A 16,281-nucleotide genomic window follows, 5' to 3' on the forward strand; every position below is an offset into this window, starting at 1 on the left:
GCTGGTTGTCATTGCCCCCAGAGGCCACAGCTCACATGCAGTGGCTCTCTGCACCCAGCACTCTCTGTCCAGGGTCCAGTGGCTGACCCAGGGACCCCTTGCCCCGATTTCCCTGCGCCTGCTACCTGTTTACTGGACCCTCCTCAGTTATCCAGTTTGAGCGCCTTCCGCTTCCTGCCCGGGCCCCAATGGTCACAGAACCCAGCCCCACCTCTTATACACCTTGGTGGCCTCACACAGCCTCGCCCGTAATGCAGTCCATCTCCAGAAAATACTTAGCCCCTGCCGTGTCCCAGTACGAGGAGTGCCGCGGTGACCTCGGGGGGCTTTGGGTCCAGAAGGGCCTCCCCGCAGAGGTGGCGTTTGTGCCCACAGGAGGGTTGCCCGGGGTTGGCATGAGCGTGACACATCGAGAAACGAGGCGGCCAGTGTGTCTGGGGAGGGCAGCCAGAGGCCTCACACAGGCCTCGCCTTCTCTAGCACGTTGTCTAGAAACAGCGTGGAAGCCCTTTGACTCTAGCTCCACCTGCCAAACCCTTCAGAACACACCCCCGTGCCCACCCCAGCGGCCTTTCCTGCCTAATCCTTCCCCACCACACCTCCTGTCCAAACGCCAGGCAGGACTCTGTGTCTTTGCATATGCCGTTCCCTGTGCTTAGAATGCCTTGCCTCTCAGTTTTGTTCTTCTCTTTTTTTCCAACCTGGCAAGTGACTATCCAGCCTTTAAGGCCCAGCTCAAATGACACCTCCTCCAAGAAGCCTTCCCTTTCCCCACCCTCCACCCCCAGGTATCAGTAATGGCTCCGTCCTCTGCTCTCCCACCTGTGTTTCTAAACCTCCTTGCCACGTCGCCATGTATTTCTTTTTTTTGTTTTTAATTCTATTTATTTATTTGGTTGCACCGGGTCTTAGTTGTGGCAGGCGGGCTCCTTAGTTGCAGCGTGCACGTGGGATCTAGTTCCCTGACCAGAAATCGAAACTGGGTCCCCTGTATTGGGAGCGTGGAGTCTGAACCACTGCTCCACCAGGGAAGTCCCCATCCTGTATTTCTTAACGATTCTTCTCCTCGCTGGACTGGCGCCTCCCGCAGTGTGGAGAGCGTGCCGTTGTGTGCCGTCATGTCACCTCTGTCACTGTGATTGGTTCATCTCCGGGCCCCCGTGCCAGCCTGGACCAGTCCGAGGCTGGGGAGTACATAAGCAAAGGCGAACGAGAAAGCAGAGCCGTCAGGGCTAAGTACATAGTCGCAAGCACACAACTCAATAAGCCCCCAAATCCTGCTGTGCAGGAGGAGAGCCTGTCCTTATCGACAGCCATTGACCAGCCTAAATGCACCCATCGGCAAATGTTTGTGTAAGGGACTCTCCCGGCCCCCTGCCCCCCACCCACCCACCCCGCAGGGGAGTGCAGACTCAGCAGTCCTGCCCTGCATTGGAGAGTAGCCTCCTTCAGTAAACTGAGCTCCAAAGACAGCATTTACTGCCTTACCCCAGCAGAAAGCCTTGGCTGGAGGCGTTTCTGTGGGATCGGCTGTCTCCCCCTATCAGCTGCAGGCCGAGGCCCAGACAGGGGCAGATACGATAATAATATCAAGAAAGACAGCAGGTTGTTTGCATACATCTTCCCATTAATGCCCCAACAGCCCCGTGAGGTGGGCCTGATTAGCCCCGTTTTGCGGATGACAGAACTGAGACCAGCCGAGCACTAAAGGGACTCGTGAAAGCTACTGTTTATTAAAGGCTTCCTCTGTGCCGGGCCGTCCTCTGTATGTGACACGCGTTGTCTCTTTCATCCTCACGGCAACCCTTCCAGCCATGGGCACGGCTGTCTACATTTAACAGACAGAGAAGGAGGTTCAGCCGTGTGCCCAAGACATGAGCAAGCCTGGAGAGCGCACAGCTGGCGTGTGAGCTCGAGGGCGGCTCTGGAGCCCTCTGCCCCGCCCTGCCACAGCCCCACGCATGGCAGATGCCACTTGTAAAAGCCTTGGGCCTCCGTTAGATCTAGGGTGTGTGTGTTTACCGCACGGCCTCCTTCCTCCTGAATCATCCAGACCCTGAACCCAGAATGTACAGGGTCCCTTCCCGAAATGGAGGGGATGAATACCAAATCTAGTGAGAAACAAAGCTGGCGCTTTAGAATTGACACCCTGCGATGTGCGTGTTACCTTGTCCCCATTTACAGATGAGGAAACCGAGGTGCAGAGGTGAGAAAAGGCCCCACCAAGGCCAGCGCTGGGTGTCAGAGCCCAGCCATGTGTTTGCACTTTTTTTTTTTTTTTTTTTTTGAGGTACGCAGGCTTCTCACTGTTGTGGCCTCTCCCGTTGCGGAGCACAGACTCCGGACGCGCAGGCTCAGCGGCGAGCCTGCCATGGCTCACGGGCCCAGCCGCTCCGCGGCATGTGGGATCTTCCCGGACTGGGGCACGAACCCGTGTCCCCTGCATCGGCAGGCGGACTCCCAACCACTGTGCCACCAGGGAAGCCCCTGCACTTCTTTTGAGTCCCCTTGAGGGGACATTCCCCCCTCCCCCAGGTTCTGGAAGGGGCTCCTGGCTCTGAGCTAACCAAGTGTGCAGAAAGGGAGCCCTGAGAGACCCTCCCCAGCACCGCGGGTGGATGTCAGGGTCCCAGCAGGGAACAGAACTTACCCCAGGCCTGCCATGCGGAGGTGGGGGCAGGGGGCAGAGGTGAAGGGGCAGCAGGAGGAAGTGATGCCCCTGGGCTCCAGGGAGAGCAGGGGCCTTGGGGATGGCCAGCTGGTCCCCAGGTTTGGAGGGATGCAGCCAGTGCCAGGGCCCTGAACCAAAGCAGGGAGGGAGCCAGGCAAGATATGCCTGCATCCCGCTCGCCCCCTTCTCTGCTCTGCTCTCCTCCCAGGTCTCGCGTTGGCCCATCCGTCAGCCAGAGGGCCAGGCTCCCCAGTGACGGCTCCTTCCAGGGGATAGAGTAGGACAGGGGAGGGATTGGCAGCTCCAAACAGAATATCCAGCGTCTGTGGTGACCCACGAAGGTCAGGGCATAGGGCGGAGGTCGGGGGGTGTTTTCTGGGGGGCGGGACCAGCAGTGCCTGGCTTGGCGGGGATGTGTTCCATCCAGAAGGGTCACTGGCAAACATGGCCAAGTGTCAGACCTCTAGCTGGCCTCACCTGTCTGGGGCGTGAAAAGGCAGCAAAGAGGTAGCCTGAAAGTTCGGGGCCTGAAGAGTCTGAAACAATTACCTATCATACTTACACAGCACTCTTTCCAAACCAATATATAATCCTTAGAAAACAAAAGGACGCTATCCAGAGCACAGCAAGATATGAGGCAGGGATTTTTAACCCAGAATCCATGAAACCTTGTCTTCATGGGCCCTAGTCTAGGGCTGGCCTCAGAGGGGCTGTGAACACCCAGAAACGGTATCATCTGGTGCGTGTGTGCACGTGTGTGTTTACCTCTCTGGCAAGAGGATCCTTGTTGTCATCAGATTTTTCTCTCAGGTCATGGTCCCCAAAAAGTTAGTTTTAGGAGGAAGAGCATCAACTTTGGAATCATCAAGTCCTGGATTCTGTGGCCTCCCAGCTGAGTGTCCCAGGACAAGTCACTGTGCCCCTGGGGCTTCCGCTTCCCATTTTACAAATGGGGATACAAGGGTACTGCCTTATGGGGTACTGGTGAAGATGGTCAGGGCAATAACGAGCAGCACGAGCTGCCCTTTTTTTTTTTTTACCCACACAACACCCCTAGGAGGTAGATGCCCTTAATCACCCCATTTTACAGTTGAAGGGACTGAGGCACGCAGAGATGCAGTAGCTTACCCAGGATCACACGGGCAGTAAGTGGTAGAAGCAGGGGTTGAACTCGGACAGTCTGGCTACCGCGTTCCATCCTTGGGGTGACTGCGCCCTACATCCTTCCCAAGTAAGCAGGACACCGCGGGGGGAAACAGGGTAGACGAGTCGGCCAAGAACAGGTGCTCTGCAAATGTCAGCCCTCTTACCCACCCACCCCATTGTCTGCTTGATGTCTTTGGAAACGGGGTACCCACGGCTGCCCTCGATACTCAGAATAGGGCTGCTGGCCTCCTGCCCTCCTGACTGGACCCTTTTCCCCGCTCTGCCCCTTCCCTGTGGTGAAAAATGCCCAGCTTGTTTGTGTTGAAATCCTCATTGTTCAGAGCATCCAGGGCCCTGGCAGACTCCGAGGGCTGGTGGGATCCATGCCCAGTTCCCTCCCCCGGCCCTGATCCGTGCCAGGAAGGCACTCAGGACTCAGGTGGAGGCCCCGAGCCCCATTTGCCCAGCCTGAGCACCGAGGCCACGACAAAGGGCTCCCTGGGGAAGGTGGGCCTACGGCAGGCGTCTTAACCATTGGGCGGGAACCAGCAGGAAGCTTGCTGGGGACACCGTGGCCTCTGAGCTGCCCTCGGGGACAGAGTGGGGGTGGCCAGAGAAATAGAGAAGAGCTTTGGCCCTACTGTGGCCGGTACAATCAGAGTTCACCTCTGCCTCTGAGCTCCAGCTCCCCTGGGGGAGGCTGTGGGGATGGGGTGCTGGTGGGCCGAGAGCTGCCCAGGCCCTGTGACCAGCCCTTCTCTCCTGCATTGGTCCCTGACAAGCCTAGGTCAAGCCACACATTCCCCCCTCCCCCAGGTTCTGGAAGGGGCCCCTGGCTCTGAGTTAACCAAGTGCACAGAAAGGGAGCCCTGAGAGACCCTCCCCGGCACCGCGGGTGGATGTCAGGGTCCCGGTACAGCTCCATGTGCAGTTCAGGCCACGTAATACTAATTACTGTTATTATTACCATGACAACTTTCATCTGTTAAGCCTCGCTCCACGCCAGGTACTATCTGTGGGGCTTTCACAGGTATTAATCCTGCAGAATCCTGGGAGGTAAATACCGTCATTATCCAGACGAGAAAATTGAGGCACAGAGAGGGCAGATGATTTCCCCAGGGGCGCCCAGCTACTAGTGGCCAAGTCAGGAGTCAGACCTGGACTTTTAGCCATCCTGCTGGCTTCATATGAGCAGCTAGGCACCACTACCCCTTAACGTTCCTCCCTAGTGTGTGTCCTCATGTCCGTTCTGTTACCTCAGGTAAGTCACTCGGCCTCAGCTTTGTCATCTGTACAGCGGGACTAGGGTGCCTACCTCATAGGGGAATTGGGGGGCTTACAGGAGATGAGGTCTCTAAAGCTCTCGGTGCACAGTGAGAAAGCAGCAAGTATTACTTATCCGCCCCTCCCCTGCAAGGCGCGAATGCTTCTTCCTTCTCTGGGCCACCAAGAACACTCCCTGTTTTCCTTGCATTCCGGTGGAGCCAGGCCGAGGGAGGATGCTCTCTGGGTGGAGGAATGAGACATAAAGAAGAACCGCAGTTTTTAGAAGCCCGGACAATAAGGAACGTGTGAGAGAGAGAGGGAGGGAGGAAGAATGAATGAGAATGAATAGCCCGTCACCTGGGCAGTGCTCAGGACGGTACGTTTGCATCTGTAGATGCCACCTGTCCCCAGGCCTGGCACGTGGTAGGCTCTTAATTAGTACACAGTAACAGCAAGGGGGAGGAAGGGGATTCCTCGCTGGTAAAAGGGCGTGATGTCTTGCTTTCCGAGGCAGTTGTGGGAACTAAACACTCAGCACCCAGTCTGGACGTCGCCACTTCTCTAGGCTCCCTGTCCGCGGCCAAAACTCTTTTCAAAGCCCCCCTCCCGGCACCCGCTCCCCAGCAGGAGGGTCTTCATTTCGCCCACTGTCCCGGTATCACGGCGGTCCTCAGATATTCCCTTGCGAGTTGATGCTTACGAAATGCCCATCAAATGAAACAACCGAGGGCAGCTCTTTGAAAGTTGTTCAAAAAGCTGCCCTGGATAGGCAAAGCCCTTGACCCCAGACAGCGGTGCTTGGGCCGAGGGAAGGGCAAGGTGGCCCTCTTCCACAGAACCGCCCTCCCCTCTCCCCGTCCTCTCCCTGCCTTCCTTCCCGGCCCCCGGAATCAGCCTTCTCAGCTGCTACTCGGCAGCCCCCGGCAGGTGAAGTGCTGTACTTCAGTGCCTCGGTGCGGGCGGGTGAAAGGAGAGAGCGCAGAGGGAAGAAAGAGGAAAGTCGGCCACTGGCTGTGTCCTTTTCTTCCCGAGCGTGTTACAAACCAGCAGGGTCGCGGCATCGCGGCATCGAGCAGCTTTCAGGGCCCTGGCAGGCCGCAGTACCTGCGAGCGCCGCTGACAGAGTATAATGGTACGGAAGCAACCCGCCCACACAGCCCTCTGTTTTCCAGCGGGCACAGCCGGGGAGGCCTGGGCAAACAGGCTTTTATTGGGCCGGGAGCATGGCTCTGCTTCCCGGCATTGTCTTATTCCAGCTGGGAGGACTGATGGGCTGTGGTTAGCGGCTGCATCTTTCACCTCCGGAGCTGGGAGCGCAGACATGACCGGCATGGCAAGTGGCTGGCAGCGCCGCCGTCGCCCGCCTGTCCGCCCGCCCCCACCCTCGGCCAAACCAGGCCAGGCTGGGATGCGAGATCTGCCATCTTCAGGCCCAGACGATGGGCGCCTGTCCCATCGGTCACTGGCCTCCAGCACGGTGGCCCTCCTAGCCAGGAAGGAGGGAGCCCGACTCCTGGGGCCCTTGCCCCGTCGGCCTGGCCCCCAGCCCCCCGTGATTCAGATCTCAGCCAAAGTGTCAGAGATTCTACTTTTCCCCGAAAGTTCCCTTGTGGCACCGTGTACCTCGTCTCCCTTGAACTTTGTGTTCACGTGTGTGGGGGTTTCACCTCCCTGCTCCCCGAGAGGCTTTATCCTCCAGGGAACAAGGCCCTCTCCACGCCCACTGCCTTGGCCCTGCATCTAGCGCAGAGCAGGTGCTCAGTAACAATCGGTGGGGTGAATAAACGAACAGATAAAAGTCCTGATCGTCAGAAGGGCCCGTCCTAGTGGAGCGTCAGCTATGTACTGGGCACTGCAAGAGGGGCCCTGCATGGTGTGCAGCCAGGTGGCGCTAACCTTGACCCTCGAAACACCACTAGTCTGGAAGAGGCAGTTGTGTGCCTTCTTTTTAAAGGTGAAGTCAGGAGAAAAAGAAAACAGGAGAGAGCTCGGTCGAGGACATACTGCGTGCAGGGGACATTGCCAGGTGGTTTCATGCACTCTCATTTTAGCCTTGCAGCTCCTTAGAAGAAGTGCTGTTCCCACTTTTCTGAGGTGCAAACTGAGCCCCAGAGGGGTCTAGTAACTTGCCTGAGGGCACACAGCTCTGCACACTACGGAACAGCGCACCGTATTTAGCCACTCCCTAGACCCCCAGCAGTTCCTAAATTTCAAATTATCCCCCCTTTTATTGGATCTGGGCTCCACAGCCCAGGTAGGGCCGTGGTTACAAACTACAGCCCCACAGCCAGATTCAGCCTGCAGCCTACTTTTGTAAATAAAGCTTTTGGGGGGAACACAGCCATGCCCGTTTTTCACGTAGCGTCTCTAGCTGTGTCTTCGCCCTGTGAGGACAGAGTTGAGTAGCTGTGACAGAGACAGTGTGGCCTGCAAAGCCCTAAAATATTTACTATCTCCCCTTTTACAGAAGAAGTTTACAGCCCCTAGGGCTTGTGAGATGGCTGCCCTTCTTTTGTCTGAAGCCACGGGTGGCTAATTCCTCCCACATAACCCCCCTTTCTCAGAGAACGTACAATTCTAGAGGCATCATAACCCCACCCGCATCCTCCCAGCTAGAGTCCTCTGCTTAAAAATCCCCAGCTCGGGCTTCCCTGGTGGCGCAGTGGTTAAGAATCCGCCTGCCAATGCAGGGGACACGGGTTCAAGCCCCGGTCCGGGAAGATCCCACATGCCGCGGAGCAAGTAGGCCCGTGCGCCACAACTACTGAGCCTGCGCTCTAGAGCCCACGAGCCACAACTACTGAGCCCGCGTGCCACAACTACTGGAGCCCACGCGCCTAGAGCCTGTGCTTCACAACAAGAGAAGCCACCACAACGAGAAGCCCATGCACCGCAACAAAGAGTAGCCCTCGCTCGCCGCAACTAGAGAAAGCCCACGTGCAGCAACGAAGACCCAGTGCAGCCAAAAATAAATAAATACATTTATTTAAAAAAAAGAATCCCCAGCACTTCCTGGAACAGAAGCCGCAGTGCCTTGCTTCCCACTTCATTCATTCACTCACTCAATTCTCCATTGATCGTCTAATTATCCAGCCTTATTCAGTACTGAGGACAAAGCGGCAAGCAAGAGAGAAGGTGCCTGCCTTCATGGAGCTAGTATTTGAGTGGGGGAGATGAATGATTTAAAAAAAAAAACGGTAATAATGAGAAAGTTATGGTGATCGCAAGCCCTGTGGAGGAAATGCAAAAAGATAACATCATACACTCAGGAGTGTGAAGAGGGAGGAGAGATTCCAAATGTGGTGGTTGGAAAAAGTCTTTCCGAGGAGTCAGTGTTTCTGTGTGATCCAAAGAAGCCAGCCAGCCCAGGATCTGGGAGGAAATCATTCCGAGCAGTGGGAGCCGCAGGTGCAAAGGCCCTGGGGCAGAAGCATGCTCAGAAGCATGCTCTTGTGACTAGAGAATGAGTCCAGGGTGGAGAGTGGTTGGAAACAAAGCTGCAGAGGCCAGAAGGGCTCCCTGGTGGGGTCTTGTGGGGTGGGGCAGGGAGCCTGGCGTTTATTCAAGATACAGTGGGAAATCCCTCGAAGATTTAGAAAGAGGAGTGCCATGGCCCGGTTTACACTCCATCCCTCATCCTCGCTGCTGCATGGGGCATGCATTGTAGAGGAGTAAGAACATGGAATAAGAGTCCCACTATGGTCGTCCCAGCAAGCCACGGCGGTAGTCTGAGCAGGGACAGAGACAGGAAGGGTGGAAAGAAGCCAGTGGATTGAGCATATGTGGTAAAAGTAGAGCTGGCCAGACTTCTGGGAGGCAGGAGGGAAATTAAGGCCAGTACAGAGAGTTTTGCTCAGAGCGAGCCACTCACAGGATGGTGGTGCTGCGTGATGATGAGGCCCTGGAAGCTGGGAAGAGTGGGTGGGGGCGGGAGTGATCCGGCCGCACGGGGTTTGAGACACCTATTAGGACTCCCCGTGGGATGTCAAGCAGATAGATCTATGAGTTGGGAGCTCAGGAGCGAAGTCTGGGCTGAGATATAAATTTGGAAGTCATCAGCATACAGATGATATTTAAAGCCTGCAACAGTTCACCAACCCCCCCCCCCCCCGCCCATAACTTAATCATTCACAGGACGGCACACTTTCAAAAGACTGGGGACCAGGAGAGCCCATGATCCCCATGCCAGCCCTTGCAAATATGCCTCACTGATCATGGCCCTGAAAACATAACCATCGGGCTTTAAAAATCACACTCAGGAAAGTTCAAGCAAGTATGTGAAGTCACAGAGATTATTATTCAAAATATCCCTCTGCCATGGATCTTTCCAGCTACCTGGAGACAGAAGGTTCCTATAGGCTCCCCTCGCCTCGTTTTTATTCCTCCATTTGGGTGCCTTGCATTCCCTCCGTAAGGCTTTGCTGTGGCAGCCCTTCCTCCAGAGCTGTCAGAGGCTCCAGCAGAAGACAGGTGAGGGAGGGCTGTCCCGGATTGCCACAAAGGGTCCTGACAGAGGAAAGGTCACTATGGGCACCCGGGGCCACCCAGGAGGTGTTGCACCCCTGCCCCCTTGGAAGCGGGTGCCCGCCCCTGTCCAGGGTGCTGAATCTGTTCTTCCTTCTGCTCCCAGCCCTGTCGGTGGGTAGCAGCAGGAGAGAGGTTGAAACCGGCCGGGAGACCCACTCTTTGTCACATGCCCCAGGCCACCCCAGCTGATGCAGGCAGAATCGAGAGAAGAAAAATCAAGAAGCCGGAGTCAAGGTGGCTCCTCGGTGGCAACTGCTAGCAATGGTGCAAATGGCTGAGCTGTGGCCAGGGAGCCAGGTTCAGAGAGCCGAATGCTTCTCCCTGCAGAGGTGCTAGGGAGGCTGGGGGGGGCCTGGAGCAAGGTGGAGCAGGTGTCCTTGTCCTCCAGGTCACCCCCTCCCACTCCTCCCTCCTTCCACCCCCCACTCCCCGAGCCTCTTTGAGTGGTGTTTTGGAAATATTTCCAAGCGCTTCGGCAATATCCTGCACACTCTCTCCCCCTTCCCCCGGGAGCGGCTGTCCGTGCGGGGAAGGTACTTGCTCCCAATCCCGCTAAATTGTTATTGACTTGTGTTCTCTGCGTTCTGCAAACATTTCACTCGGCTGTCGCCACTGAGGCCAGGAATCCCTGCTAGGGCTAACGGGGAAGCCAGCTGTGCCGGGCCATTTCTCCTGCTCTTCCTCATTGATCATGGAATTAAACTGACAGAAGGAGAATTTCAGAGCAACTTGGGAGGGGAAGGGGCTGGGCCCGGATTGGATGAGGGTTCGGGGACCTGGGGACCAGAGTGCTGGAAATAGGGTCAGGAGGAGGGTGGACTTGCCTCCAGGGTTGTGGCTGGTGACAGAGGGTGGCCAGGTTTGTTTCTGAACTGTAGGCTGGCCCAGGCCTGAGAAACCCAAGGAAAACACACAGACGAGGAAGTTGTTATTGCTGCTTCATGACCACAAGTGAAACTAGTGGGGTTCTGTAGACAGAGAGTAGAGAAAAAGTAAACCAGAGGCTGCACTGGTGAGCTGTCGGCTGAGATCACAGATCTTTATTTTGCATAGAAGATAAGGGGGAGAAAAAGTGTTTTGTTTTAATTAATTGTCCCTATTTTGCTATCAGAGGATTTGACCTGAAAGTCAAGATTATGGCCTCTCTTGAAAAATCAGGTCTGACCACCCAAGGTCCTACATTCACATAGAGTAGCTGGGGTCGAGTTACATGGGCTTTTTTTTCTTCTTCTTCTTCTTTTGCCGCAGTCCGCAGCCCTCCCTATAGTCACCCACCCAGACCGTTTAACTCCATCACATTCGCACTTACAGATTCTAGTGCAGACAGCATCCCACCTTGGCCCCTCGAGACGATGTAATTGATTCTTTCTTTTTAGCCTCTACTCCCAACCCAGGGCCTTTGCCAAGAGGAAAGGGACAGGTAGTTAATGTCGACCAAGCCCCTAGAAATGGGGAGATCCCTCCGAGCCCGAGACAGGAGAGTGGGGTGGGGAGCGGTGGGGGGCGCCTTCCAGCCTCTCCTGGTTTCTTTTTCTTTTGTCCTCTGCAATGAGTCACCTTCTCCTGGACACTCCCCTGCCTCCCCGGCCCACACAGGCCACTCCAGCATCTGTAACTAATGCAGACGCATGCAGCACCAAGCCCCAGAGCCCCCAGGCTTAGTGGCCCCACGGCCCTACCAGGGCTGAACCCACAATAATCCAGGCCGGGCACCTTCAGCAGCCCTGGTGGATGGAGAGCCGCCAGCCCGGCCACCTGGAACTCCTGTGTGCCCTGGATGCCCAGAGCACAGAGCAAGATGAACCCGCCAGGCTGCCCCGGGGCTTCCTGCTTCCCAGGAGCCAGAGTCCTTAGCACTGTGATTCATAACGGCTGTAGTCACGGCTGTCTCAATAGCCAACGTCCACCCCAGGCCATTTGCATCAGAACCTCTGGGGGTAGGGTCCAGGTATCTGAGGTTTCCCAGACGATTCTATCAGGCCGTGGGTTGGGAACCAATAGCTTCTTGAAAAGATGGCTGATGCAGGCACTGGGCCGCTGCCACGCGGCCTGAGTCTGTTTCACGCCTTCCCTGTTGAGAAGTTCCTTCTGAGGAGTCTGGGCTGGCGTCCCCCCCGCAGGGCGGGCAGCTGAGCCACGGGACCACAGGCATCGCCGTGGGGTGACGGGAAGACCCTGGGACCAGCCTGATCTGTGCTCAAGGCCCCATTCGGGGGAGTCTTCCCCAAGCCCTAGAACAGCTGCTTATGCACCTGGAAGATGGGACAGTAATGTCACCTGGCTCGTGGGAGACCTGTGAGTGAGTCCACACCCAGCCCATGCCTGGAGCCCAAAGAAGCTGGGCTCAAAGCCCGGGGATGCTGGCTTCTCTGCCTTCGTGTACAGTCGGCCCCGGCTCAGCCTGCTAGGTTCCCAGTTTCCTGAGTACCGCCCGCTCTCTGGGTGTCCTTGGACGACACCTGCGTTGTTACTTTTAACATGACTCAACAGCTCTGTGTGCACCCAAGCCTTATCTGTTGACGCTTCTTGTGGCGGGCACTACTGCCACACGCTTTCTACAGAGAGCAACTCGATCCGATGGCCTGGGACCAGTGAGTGACAGAGCTCAGAGCCCAGCTCTGCCCGCCCTGGGACCCCAGCACGGCCCCCGTGGCTACTGGCTCAGTTTCTCCTTTGGCGGCAGTATCCCTGGCACCAGGCCTGGCACATAGTATATATTCAATGACTGTTTGCTGTGAATGACTGAGGGCTGGAACCCTCAAGGCCTGAGATCAGGAGAGCAGGCACTGTTCCCAGTTAACAAACAGGAACACCGAGGAAAGGAGTTAAGAGGCTCCCTTAAATCCTTGAGGTGCAGAGGTGGGCCTGGGGCCCAGTCTCCCGTCTGCCAGCCCCGAGCAGGGGCTTTCGGATCATGCCTGGTTCTTGGGGGACCAGCTGTGTTCTGCAAAGGCACATCCATGAAACACCTCCTGGTGCCGAGCAAGGGCCACGCGTTTGGTCTTAGGAGCCAGGCTGATCCTCTCTAAAGAGCGCCCTTTATTCTGTGATCATCTAGTGCGTGCCTGCTGTGAACAGAGCCCTGGGAGGCAGACCCGTCGCGGTATCTGAGGGTTTTGCCCATGGGGGCTGCCAGCCTGGAGCCTGGGAGGCAGGGGGACCCAGGAGCAGGCAGCCTCACACGCCAGGCCAGCCCTCAGGGTGCCGGCCCCTCGCAAGACCCACATCCTGTGTCTCCAGCACCGTAACGTCCCCAAGGGTGGGGACTGCAGGTTGCTTGTGCCCCCCGATGGCCTGGGGCAGCAGGCCACTGAGTCCGAAGGCTGTGGTGCCTTGTCCCAGCCTGGAATCCCACCCTCCACTCTCAACCCTAACCTCCTTCCTCTCCTCCCCTCGAGGGACAGACCGGAGAGAGGGGCCACCTGCTCCCCCTCCCCCCTCCCCCCCAGCCTGTCGGAGTCGCCTCAGGTACGGTTTTAACAGGGGAAACCTGCTACACGGGCCTGCACTTTACGGTTTGCCAAGGCCTCGCCTGCCCTTTGTCTCGGGGAGTAGCAAGCTCGGGACCTCCAGGAACAGCTAGAAAACACCCAAATAAACGAGACCTCCCATCTCCAGGGGCAACTGGCACACACCCCATCGGCTATCCTTAGGTGGGGACATGGGCCCAGTGTGGCCGGATCAGCCAGTTTCGAGAGAAACTAGAAGTGGAGATTCTTGTGTAGCCTGTCTTGTGTTTCCATATTAGTAACTAAGGGTTTTTTGAACGTTCCGTGATGTCAGCAAATCCAGATGCCCTTCAGTGGGCCTGCCGGCTGAGGCCTGCTTCATTCCAATTGGTCACCTGTAGACAATGGTGTCTTAGTTTGGGTTCCCTGGAAGCAGCCCCTGACCAGCTAGGAGGGGAGCCAGTTTGGGGGATGCAGGCCACAGGGACCCCTGGGAGCCGTGTGGCACCTGCCCCAGAACTGTCCCTTGGAGTCGAGGGAGCTGGGACATTTCTCCAGGGGGCTGAAATCTCCAACACTTCCAGCCTACCCTGTGCCAGGGCCACGTGTGCCCCTGTGGCCAGAGAAAGCTCCTGGCCCTCCAGGCGGGGAGCTATGAATACGCCCCAGAGCTGCCCGCTAACGCCGTACGTGACCGTCAGGAGGGGGGCGCCCACCGCGGCCGCCGCATCTGTCGAGGGCCGGTACTGCCATCCCCATTTTATGGAGGAGGGAAGTGACCTGCCCACGCGCTCTCAGGAACAGTACCCATTAACGACAGTAAGGGCGTCACCTCTCCCCCGCGGCTCCTGCGTGCCGGGTGCTGTTGTAAAGGCCTTCATCTGTGCCCTTCTAACGCCCTTTGGGACCCCAGGAGCTGGGTGCTGTTCAGTAACTACCGAGACTGAGCACAGAGAGGGGAGGCCTCGGCCCCAGGTGGCTCAGCCGGGGGGCGGCAGGCTTGCCTCCGGGCGGGGCAGCCTGGCTACAGCCGGCAACGCCATCAACTCCGAGCCCGGCCGCCCCGGCCGGTCACAGCTGCCTCCTCTCAGGGTTCCTTTCAGGATCCCCTCCTCCCCGACCAGCCCTGAAGCTTTGCCCTGTCCTCCCGACAGCCCCCCGCCCGCCTGCCTGCCCGTGCCTTGTGCACAGGGCGCCGGCGCCAGCCAGGGACGGGAGAGAGATGCGGGCTGGCGTTCTGTCAAGGAATTAATTGAAAAATAAAATCATTAGATGGGAACTCCAGAAATGCAAAATGGTGGCTGGAGAGTGGGGAGGGGGACGGGGGCAGGACTGGGGGGTTGCTGGGGGACGGCTGAGCTTTTTGTCAAGTTAATTTCTTGGGTGTTGATGTTTGGTGACATTCATTTGTTGTTTATCTCCGGGTGCAGCTGTGATACTGAAAGAGAGCGCACAGCTTGTTTCGTTTATTTATTTTACACCTTTCTCTGGTTCTGCATTATGTTTGTTCGGTGAAAACCCACTGAGGCTTTTGATGTCGGGGAGATGGGATTTCAGCAGCTGTTCCCGGCAAGCAGGGCGCTGCGCGTGCGGATGGGGCCTGTGGGGGGGGTGGTTGCTGGGTGTTGTCTGGTGGGGACTCGGGGCCTGACGTGTCCTCTGGGGGGCGGGGCGGTGCTGGGGGCCCCAGCCTGAGCCAGATACACCAGGCCCCAGGGTACCAAGCCCTTGGGGCGCCAGGCTCCGTGAGTGAACTCACTGATCCTTGCCGCCGCCCCGGGAGGTCGCGTCTCCACCCCCAATGTACAGACAGGCAGCCGAGACCCCAAGAATACAAGTGACCTGCCCAAGGTCACTGAGCGTTAAGTGGCAGAACTGGGACCTCAGACTGTCTGACTTCTGGGTGTCATGGAGTCAGCTGGTCGCTAACGACTTGCCTGCCACTCACCCCACAGCTGTCAGTGGAGACCCCTGTGCCTCTGGTTTCCAGCTGGAGGAGGGGGAACCATACCTGCTTTGGCCTTGACCAGCCAAATCACTTCATTCCCTTACTGGACAACTATTTATTGCTCACCTACTGTGTACCAACCTTCCTGTGACAGCCCCTGCCCTGCTGGCACTCCCTGGCCTAATGGCAGAGGGACACATTAAATCAACACCTCTGACATGAGCAGTAGTAACAAAGATGGTGGTCGCAGCACCGTCATGGAGCCTGACCAGGTGCTGGCATTGCTCTTTTCTCTCCTCAGTGCTCACCACAGCCCCAGGAGGTAGGCATTCCTAGTGGCCCCATATTACAGATGAGGAAACTGAGGCCCAGAAGGGCTAAGTCTGCTGCTCACAGCCTCACAGCCAGTCCATGCCTGGGCTGTCGGGTCAGTGCCCCCTGTTCCTGAGCACAGTTACAATAGGTGCTGGGGACAAGTCAGGGGGCTCTGAAGGGCTTTTGCAGGAAGAAGGAGCCCTCACCTCCCGGGGAGTCAGGATGGCAGCAGAAGGCAGCCACAGAGAAGGGAGGGGTGGTGGAACAGCCCCGTCCCCCCACGTTATACGTGAGGGGTTGAATCTCGGACGGGGCACATGCCCTGCCCAAGGTCACCCAGCTCGGGAATGGTCAAAGCCAGACGCAGTGGCCACACGCCCTGTCACCACAGGGTCCTGCGTGATCTTGGCCCCGCCCCCAGGCAGGGCCCCTCGGGAGATGCCACAGAGCTCAGCACAGAGCATGCGTGGGTTGCAAACTAGACCGTCTGAGGCGGAATCCAGGGGCTGCCACGTGTTAGCTGGGGGCGGGGGGGCACCTCCGGTCTGTATGCTCCTCTGCACCTCCGTTTTCCCACCCATGAAATGGGGGTGATGACACCAGCCTCCGGAGGGTTTATGAAACTAAGGTGAGACACCACTTGTTAAGTGCCCGTCCTGTGTGTTTCCTCTTCCAGCTATGTCGCCCCTCCCTCTGGGCCTCAGTTTCCCCAGTCATGGTGCCTCTCTTCCTGCCACTCCATTTGTTTGTTTGCTGTCCCGACAACTGCAGTTTTACTTTTTAAAAGTTACCCACATTGGTGCCCCTTTTCATTCATTCACTCAATCATTCATTCATCCATTTTTATGTTCAACAAATGATGACAGAGCACCTACTGTGTGCTGAGCCCTGGGACGGTCTCTCGCAGTCTGGCTCACAGTGTGGTGGAGCCAGGCCAGTGCAGCGCTCGGGATGTTCCG

General features: G+C 57.2%; 1 protein-coding gene across 8 annotated transcripts in view; it reads left to right on the forward strand.

The window, feature by feature from the left end:
* The window catches only part of RBM19 (RNA binding motif protein 19), a 138,585-nt gene that overhangs the window by 101,253 nt on the left and 21,051 nt on the right, over positions 1-16,281 (forward strand). The gene's annotated exons all lie outside the window — the stretch shown is intronic.

The sequence above is a fragment of the Tursiops truncatus genome, chromosome 13 (assembly GCF_011762595.2).
Source record: "Tursiops truncatus isolate mTurTru1 chromosome 13, mTurTru1.mat.Y, whole genome shotgun sequence".
In the NCBI taxonomy this organism is placed as follows: domain Eukaryota; kingdom Metazoa; phylum Chordata; class Mammalia; order Artiodactyla; family Delphinidae; genus Tursiops; species Tursiops truncatus.